The 9,476-nt window shown below is 35.9% G+C and overlaps 1 pseudogene; it reads left to right on the top strand.

The window, feature by feature from the left end:
- Positions 1-1,547: 1,547 nt before the first annotated feature.
- Positions 1,548-9,058, top strand: LOC107705322 (dihydroorotate dehydrogenase (quinone), mitochondrial-like; annotated as a pseudogene).
- The last annotated feature ends 418 nt before the right edge of the window (positions 9,059-9,476 follow it).

Here is a 9,476-nt window from a genome sequence, read left to right on the forward strand (position 1 = left end):
AGCTGGGCCTCGCCGTCCACTTTCACCAGGTTTTATAACTTGGAAGTTCCGGCCTTGCAGGCTCGGATTCTTTCTGCTTAAATGGATATGCGCCTGCTTAAGGCGGCCTAATTCTTCAGGCATTGCCTGTTTTTTCAGGTACGCTCTTGGCCCTTTCAGTAGTGCTGAGGCTGTACAGAGCCGTTGGAACGATTGTCCAAGGCCGGGCTGACCTCAGTGAGTCCTCTTGCCTCCCGCAGGGCTCACCCTGTTTTTAATTGGCCCCTCTGAGCCTGTTATGCTCAAGGCCAGTTCATGTTAGTCGTTCCTCTTTCATGATACTGCGGGATTGTATTGGTTCCCCATAAGCTTCTAGCGACGCAGTATGAGTGAAGTATCGAAAGGGAACGTACTCAGTTACTTGCGTAACTTCGGTTCCCTGAGATACGGGAACGAGTACTGTGTTCCTTGCCGTGCCATGATGCTGCACGGCTCACTGTCGTCGCTTCAGTCGAATTTACCTGAGATCCTGTGGCGAAATGCCCGCTTATATAGCCAGATGGCCCCACCCATTCTGGCGGCCTCTGGCGGGCTGCCGAGCCATTGGTTCGTTTTTTATTTACTGCACGAACCAATGGCTGTGCAGTTACACTGCGTGATTGTAAAAGACTTCAGTCCTCAGAGAAAAATGAGTTTTTCCCCATAAGCATCTAGCGACGCAGTACTCGTTCCCGTATCTCAGGGAACTGAGGTAACGTAAGTAACCGAGTACGTTTTCTCATCTTGGCATTAAATTACAGAAAACTAGTTGATGCTAGTTGACACCTTTCGTTCGTTTGACCAACATAATCAGTCTCTGAATATTTTTTTCCTCTTTTGTACTGTACAGTCATGCAATTTTTTTCTTCTTAAATTAATTGAACTTTATTAACTCCTGGATGATGATTTCATTTAATTTGAATGCCCAAATCCATGCTAGACTCTGAAATATTTAATCAACATTGTGTATAAAATGTAAACATTCAGTTTTGATTAATTCTGTTTAGTTTGTTATTTGGCCAATAACACTAACAAAATCAATAACACAGTTGACAATTGCAGTACAATTGCTTTTACAATTGCAGTAAAAGACATTAAACATACGCACAGTCCAGAGTGCTAATGGTGCGTACATTATTATGCCAAGTAAATTTTTTTCCAAATTCTGATGTTTGCATGGGAAATGGACATTTCAGTGCCTAGTTTTTGATTATACAAGAGATTTATTTAGCCCTCCGAGTCTGGGATTTGTGCTGGCCAGTCATGTTCTCTAAAATGTCACTGTGTGCTGGAAGATTTGTAAGACTTGCCACTAAGCATTAATATATATTTTTGCTTTAATTGCAGAGTGGTTTTCCATATACTTGGCCATGTAGTGTATGAGTATTATATTGGGATAGGTAATTTAAAAACCTCTATTGATTTACCACTTTTAGTTGGTCAGGACATTGTTGCAGTGTTTAATATTTTTGGCGAAGTTACATTTTATTTTGTTTTTTCACATTTATTTCCATCAGGAAGTGCATGTGATGGGTCACAAGTTCCAGAACCCAGTTGGGTTAGCAGCAGGCTTTGACAAGCACGGCGAGTCGGTGGATGGCCTCTATAGACTGGGTTTTGGTTTTGTGGAGGTGGGAACTGTAACCCCAAAGGCACAGGATGGAAACCCAAAGCCACGTGTCTTTAGACTGGAGTCAGACCAAGCCGTCATTAACAGGTATAGCTACATTTTCACTGCAAAGACAGACCTACCATGGTATGTCTTCAAGCTCTCAGAATAGAATTTTGATGGCTATTTTTACCCTTTAAAGCAGTATTTTGCAGCATTTGTCTTTGTACCTTTGGGTTGTCTTTAGCCACCTCAGCAAAGCCACTTCAGTAAGGTTCACATTCCCCTTCATCTGGTGCTGCACATACAGTATTTAGCATAAATGAGTACACCCCCTCTGAATTAATCAATTATTCTTTACTTAAAGACATATTAGGATTATTTGGAGATGTAATTTTCAAGCAAGTCTGCTTGATCAATTACCAAAGAAGCATTTCAGAATTATTCAGGAAAATATTTTCTTATCAAAGTGATAAAATGTTGTTTCAAAAATAAGTACACCCTCCTGAAAGTTAAGTAATAAAACTAATACATTATTTTATAATTTTTATTTTATTTTGTATAATATTATTTCTTTATTTAAGATGCAAATAATATATTGCAAGTTAAAGGCAGTTTTTGACCACAAGATAAGTATGTTGAACCAAAACATTTAAAGAGGAGTAATTTCTTGACAATTAAAGGTGTTACATAGCCCACTGAATCATTCTCAGATTTAATGCTGACAACAATGGAACCAGTTGAGAGAGAACTGTTAGGATACTTATTTCTTTGGAGAAAAGTAACACAGAAATTCAAAAACAATGGACTTGTGACAAGGTCCTTGAAATAATCAGGCCTTAATTTTAAGCTTTAATTTCATGAAGAGTGATTTTGATAAGAAGAAAGAAGGAGAAATACCAATCAAGTGTTAGAGCCAGCAAAAGCTATGAAAAGAGCGATTTGTTTCATGTTAAAGGGGTCATATGATGCTGCTAAAAAGAACATTATTTTGTGTATTTGGTGTAATGAAATGTTTATGCGGTTTAAAGTTAAAAAAACACATTATTTTCCACATACTGTACATTATTGTTTCTCCTCTATGCCCCGCCTTTTTGAAACGCGTGATGCAGAAGTAAAATGCATGGTTGTTGTTCACACCGGAACTACCTACTGTAGCCAAAGCACAATAACCTCAATTGGTCTTTTTCAAGGCCCATATTTACAAAATTCTGGGAATCCTTACTATACCAAGTGAATCATTTTGGATCTAACAGCACTTGTGGAGTGCAGTGAGAAGTGCGTGGTTCCCACAATGAAGTTTGGTGGTAGTAAAGCACTTACATAGGGTTGTATGAGTGCTGATGGTGTAAGGGAGTTTTGCTTTACCAATGCTGTCATGAATTCACACACCACTGTGTGATGTAATTAAAAAACTAGAAACAGAAATGCTACTCTCTTCTCATTCCCTGCATAGCTGGGCATTTTTTTCTCAGCATGACAATGACTATATACATTCTCCAATTGTGAAAAACTGTGGAGAAGTACACTACCAGTCAAAAGTTTTTGAACAGTAAGATTTTTTATGTTTTTTTTTTTAAAGAATTCTCTTCTGCTCAACCAAAGCCTGCATTTATTTGATCCAAAATACAGCAAAAGCAGTAATATTGTGAAATATTTTTACTATATAAAATAACTGCTTTCTATTTGAATATATTTTAAAATGTAATTTGTGATTTCAAAGCTGATTTTTTAGCATCATTACGCCAGTCTTCAGTGTCACATGACCCTTCAGAAATCATTCTAATATTCTGCTTTGCTACTCAAAAAAACATTTTATTATTATTATTATGTTGAAAACAGCTGAGTAGAATTTTTTCAGGTTTCTTTGATGAATAGAAAGTTCAGAAGAACAGCATTTATCTGAAATAGAAATCTTTTGTAACATTATAAATGTCTTTATCATCACTTTTGATCAATTTAAAGCATCCTTGCAAAATAAAAGTATCAATTTCTATAATTTAAAACAAAATCTGACTCCAAGCTTCTGAATGGTATAGTGTATAATGTTACAAAAGCTTTTTATTTCAGATAAATGCTGTTCTTTGGATCTTTTTATTCATCAAAGATTCCTGAAAAAAAATTACTCAACTGTTTTAAATATTATTAATAATAATAATAAATGTTTTTGTGTAGCAAATCAGAATATTAGAATGATTTCTGATAGATCATGTGATACTGAAGACTGGAGTAATGATGCTAAAAAAATCAGCTTTTAAATCACAAGAATAAATTACATTTTAAAATATATTCAAATAGAAAGCAGTTATTTTATAAAGTAAAAATATTTCACAATATTACTGCTTTTGCTGTATTTTGGATCAAATAAATGCAGACTTGGTGAGCAGAAAGAAAACATTACAAATCTTACTGCTCAAAAACTTTTGACTGGTAGTGTACTTGTCCACACTTTTTCACCTTTGGAGAATGTATATAGTCATTGTCATGCTGAAAAAATGGCCAACTACGCAGGGAACGAGAAGCAATTCAATTCAAAAGTTTTTTGAATTACATTACATTACACAGTGGTGTGTGAATTCATGACAGCATTGGTAAAGCAAAACTCCCTCACACCATCAGCACTCATACAACTCATAAAACTTTTGACTGGTAGTGTATTTCACCCAACTCTTGAACACCTCCGGGGGATTTTGTAGAGGCAGTTGAGCAACATTCCCCATTAAAGACCAGGGCATTTAAGGAAGTCCTCCTCCAGGAGTTAAACAGGACAGATGTGACAATTTGTCGGGAACTTGTACACTCAATGCCAGGAAGGGTCCAAGTAGTATACTCTCTACGCTGCTATATATACTTTATACTAGTATAAAGTTAAGGAGGACTAAGTGCTAGAATATGGCGCATTTGTTGAATTTAATCTAGAGTGTACTGCTTTCTTTGACCCTTTGTTTAAACAAACATTGGCTAATTTACTTATTTTTCATATAATAATGACATTTTCTCTGTTTTTATTAAGTATATGATTAATACATTAAAATTTTGCCATCTTTTATTGAATTGTCTTTGGGATCATTAAGAAAAAAAGAGGGGTGTTCAGAGGGGTGTACGCATTTATGCCAACTACTGTACTATATTCTAATATGAGTATAATCCATGATTTATAGAATAAATTATATAACCTAACACTTAGCTCTTTTCTTTTCTTTTCTTTTCTTTTAAGAAACTAAACATTTTAACTATTAAAAGTTGGTAAAAGATTGCACACTTTTGAGTTCTTTCTTTTCACCATGGAGAATATGCAAATGAGGTGCAGACGAGCCAGCTTCCAGTTTAGCATTCAGTCATGCACTTTGCTTCAGTATAGCTTTAGTATAGTTGTTATCTATACTAAATGATGATTACAGTTACAATTTTTGTTTTTAAACTTATGTTCTGTTTTTAAAATATTTGTTAAACTTCTGAAAAACCACTTCACATTACCTGTGATACATGCTTTTTGTTTATACTCAGTGAAAGTGAATTTTGTTCCAAATGGAAAATATTTGAATACGTATATTGTTTTTTCCATGAATCTGCTTGAACTTAATCCGAATTTCTGTCTGGACAAGGTTTTCTATTTTATAAGTGAATAACAAAAAGAATGTTTTTGGTATGTTGAATTTGCTGAAGTAACATTAAACAATAAAAATATAATTGATATCAGCCGCACACCAATATCGTCAGCCAGTGTTGTGAACACGTTCTTCACAGGCATTCAAACAAGGGTGGAGTCCCTCCGGATGGAGTAAATTAGTGGCGTTTGTCCATGTTGCAGGTTTTGAATGCCAAATCCTGCTCGCCATTTGAAAGTTGAAGTTTGGACTTTCTCTTTCAAAATGCTTTTGATTTGAACAAACCTCTAACATACATATGAAACTGTAGCATCGCTACAGTTTATGCTACGGACATGAATGATGGCTTCAGTTGTGTTAATTTTATAATCAATTGTAAAAAGACCCATAGACTTAAACTGATGGAGGGATCAATAAGCAACCGCCTAGAAAACTTTGGCAACCATCCAGAAAACCTTAGTGACTCTTCAGAAAATGGGGGGTGAGGGTCAGTTCACTTACCTGATATTTAATAGCTGATACATAAATATTGTAGTAGTGCCATGGTACAATAAAGATGTCAGATGGAAATGCAATGGTTTCGTCATGATTATCAGACCGAAGTATAATGGTATTTACATGATACTGCAATGAATCTCCATCTGGTAGTACCATGGTACTTCTTTTCTAAATGTCAAATACCTTTGTATAGTGTAAATATTTCACTAATAATTTATATGTTAAGCATGTGCAATCAGAACTAACAAAAGGTAAATAATATACACAAAACTTCCTATTTTTAGTCACATTTACCATGAAGGCAGCAGGTTTATGTGGGGAACTGGGGATAAGTTTCCATTTTTTATTTTTTCTCAAGACTGTGAACATATCTTTACATAACATAATTTCCCTTAATGCCTTGGAAATAAGACATTTAGTGCTTTTTCCTACTTATTTGAATACGTCTGTTCAGCTGTGCCAGGAAAAGTCCCACTGCCCTCTAACAGTATAAATTTCCAATATCAGCAGGTAAACCTCTTGGAAGAACAAGCTTTCTACAGATGCGGTGTCAGATTATGAGGAGGGAATGCGGACACTGGGCCCTCTCGCTGACTAGTAGTGAATGTTAGCAGCCCTAACACTCCTGGCCTTAGAGACCTACAGGGCAAGGAAGAACTGCGCCACCTTCTGGACAAGGTAGTTCATTATTCCAGTGCTGAAGGCATATTTTAATTGGCATGGGCAATACCACACTTTTTAAAATTCGATACAGATACAATACCGATACTTTTTGATACAATTTTAACGACACCTTACCAATACTGATTATTTCTTAAATGGGTATGTGAGATTTCAAAATAAAGTTCAATTTTAAAAAATTAATTTTGAATTCCATTTAAAGACAAATCACATTTACATGACACTTACTGGACATTAATAACAAATGTAGCACAAAAGCAAATATGGGCACAATTAAATAAAAAATCTCTACCAATAGGTGTAAAAATAATATTGTATTTTAAAGAAATGTTGTGATTAAATAATAGTGAAATAATATATTTTAACATAAATATGAATCGAATAAACTAGAATAACATGTATCATATATCATTGCATCTTGCTTTATATTTTTCTACAAGTGAAAAGAAGCACCACACCAAACTACGTTTACTTTCTGCCATTCTGTCCATCTCTCTCAGTATAATGTTTACATACATGTGACAAGTAACGATAAGAATCTCTTTCTGTTCGTACATTATACCATGATGGTATATGAAATCATCTGCTATAATATAATGAAAACTTTTCGCTTGAAACAAATTTTATTTTGTGAAAATTAGGGCTGGGTTTTGACACAAATTTCACGATTCGATTCGATTCTCATTCACAAGCTTGCGATTCGATTCGATTCGATTCAATATCGATTATTTTGGATATAGGCTATATCAGGTACAGTACATGCCAAATTTTCCCAAGGAAAAAAATCTCTCAACTAATGCTGTAAAATATACATGAGAGTCAGTTGGTACTACATTACTATAATATTGAAGGTTAAAATTGACTAATTTGTTAAAATTACACTTAATGAAGTTTTTAAAATAATAAAGTTACAATTACGTAATAATATTTCTACTTCAATTTATTTTTTTTAAATATAAACATAATGGGGGCTGTCATAAAAACTTGATGGATTTATTCAAACATAAATTAAACATTGATGAACATTAAAATTTATAATTAATATTTTATATGATGCATATATTTAGCAAAATGCCCCTCTCTACAGTTTATTTTTATATCTGACTAATGAGTTTTACCCAGCCCTAGTGAAAATATATGGCTACTTCTGAATGGCCATAAATGAAGAAAGATGCCAATAATCCGGGCCGTCCTTAGGGGGGTGCAACTGGTGCACTGGGCCCCGCGGCGAATGGACCGAGGGCCAACCACCACCACCCCCCACCCCCGGAACGCGATCGCGAACAGACCGAGAGGGGCCCCGCTCCCTATCTCGCACCGGGCCCCGCGTCAGCTTAGGACGGCCCTGCCAATAATGATGGGTATCTGTGAAAGCTAACCAGCCAAACCTTGGCATGGTCTCAAAGTTTATAGAACATTAAGTCATAGCAGTAACAAAGTAAAAAAAAGAAGTGTTATTAAAAGGAATTGCTGTTGAAAGTGTTTAATATATTTATATACTGCTGTTCAATTAGTCCTATATCATTTTCATGATATCACTGCACTACAATCAGACTTTTTTTTTTTTTTATAAAAGAGAGTGAAATTTTCTGGTGTACAGGCTGTTTTGCTTCAAAACAAGTGAAATCTGTATTGCCAGATACAGGTTGTATCTTGCATTGAAACAAAGGAATGACCAGAACGAGTTGTTGTCCTTAGTGTTAATCAGCTTTATATTTTCTTTTTCACTCAATCATTTGGTGTTGGTGGTTATTCAGGTTCTTAAAGAGCGGGATTCTTTGCGGAGTGAGAACCGACCGCCTGTGCTGGTGAAGATTGCTCCAGATCTTTCTACACAGGACAAGCAAGACATTGCTGAGGTCATCATGGAGGTCAGTCTTAACAGGTTAAACAGATTATGTGAAAATGTTGTGGTTGATTCATTTAGAAGATACTGGAAATTACTTTTTTGTGCGTTTTTCAGGTCGGTGTTGATGGTTTAATAGTTTCCAACACCACTGTTTCCAGGCCAGACACTCTAAAAGGTGCTAAAAAACATGAAATAGGGGGTCTCAGTGGTCAGCCTCTGAAAGAGCTGTCCACTCAAACAGTACGAGAGATGTACACATTGACGCAAGGTACGCTTAAATGTTAAAAGGCCAAAGCCTTGTTTTTATTTTTTACACATTTCATTTGTATTTGGTATTTGGACTGATCGATTGAAATATACAAAGTGAATTTGGTTTATAAGGAAATAAGCTTTTGTGTGAGTTTGTAGGGAAGTTACCCATTGTTGGAGTTGGTGGAGTGGCCAGCGGACAGGATACCCTAGATAAGATTCGTGCAGGAGCCTCTCTGGTGCAGCTCTACACGGCTCTAGTATACCAGGATCCGCCTGTAGTCAACAAGATCAAAAGAAGAACTAGATGATGTTTTAAAGTGAGTATACCAATGTTTTTTCTAGGTATTAAGAAGCATAAAGGTATTAAACACGTTTGTTCCTGTTTTGTTTCCTTTTTTTAGGGCACAAGGTTTTACATGTGTAGCAGAGGCAATAGGTGCTGATCATAGATCAACAGAGAAAACTAAAACCACAGAGCTAAAAGGAAGGCTCACTTCAAATGTGATGTGTTTGTCAGAGAGTTTGGCCCCTCATAATGCTTAACATTCTGCATTTACTGTTGCACATTAATGGTCTCATTCCACATTTTCTTTTAAGCATTGTTTTGGAGTCATTCATTTAGTCAAGTCAAGTCAAGTCTGCTTTATTGTCAATTCTTCCACATGTACAGCACATACACACAGAGAATTGAAATTGCGTTACTCTCAGACCCTTGGTGCATACAGATAACACTAACAGTAGAACATAAATACAGATAGATACAGATTAAATATAAAATACAACTATACAAATATACAAATAAGCTGTTTTGTGCCTCAAAGCGAGCGAAGAAGACTTCAGCCGGGAGATGGTGCTGTCACAGGTGCTTGCAGGTGCGTTGTAGTCCGTAATGGTCCGTAACGCTTGCCACACGCTCCCAGTGTCTCTGCTGTCGCTGAAACGATGAGCTATCCTCCTGGAG

Source organism: Sinocyclocheilus rhinocerous, unplaced genomic scaffold, assembly GCF_001515625.1.
Source record: "Sinocyclocheilus rhinocerous isolate Xijiao unplaced genomic scaffold, SAMN03320098_v1.1 scaffold1465, whole genome shotgun sequence".
NCBI classification, from domain to species: domain Eukaryota; kingdom Metazoa; phylum Chordata; class Actinopteri; order Cypriniformes; family Cyprinidae; genus Sinocyclocheilus; species Sinocyclocheilus rhinocerous.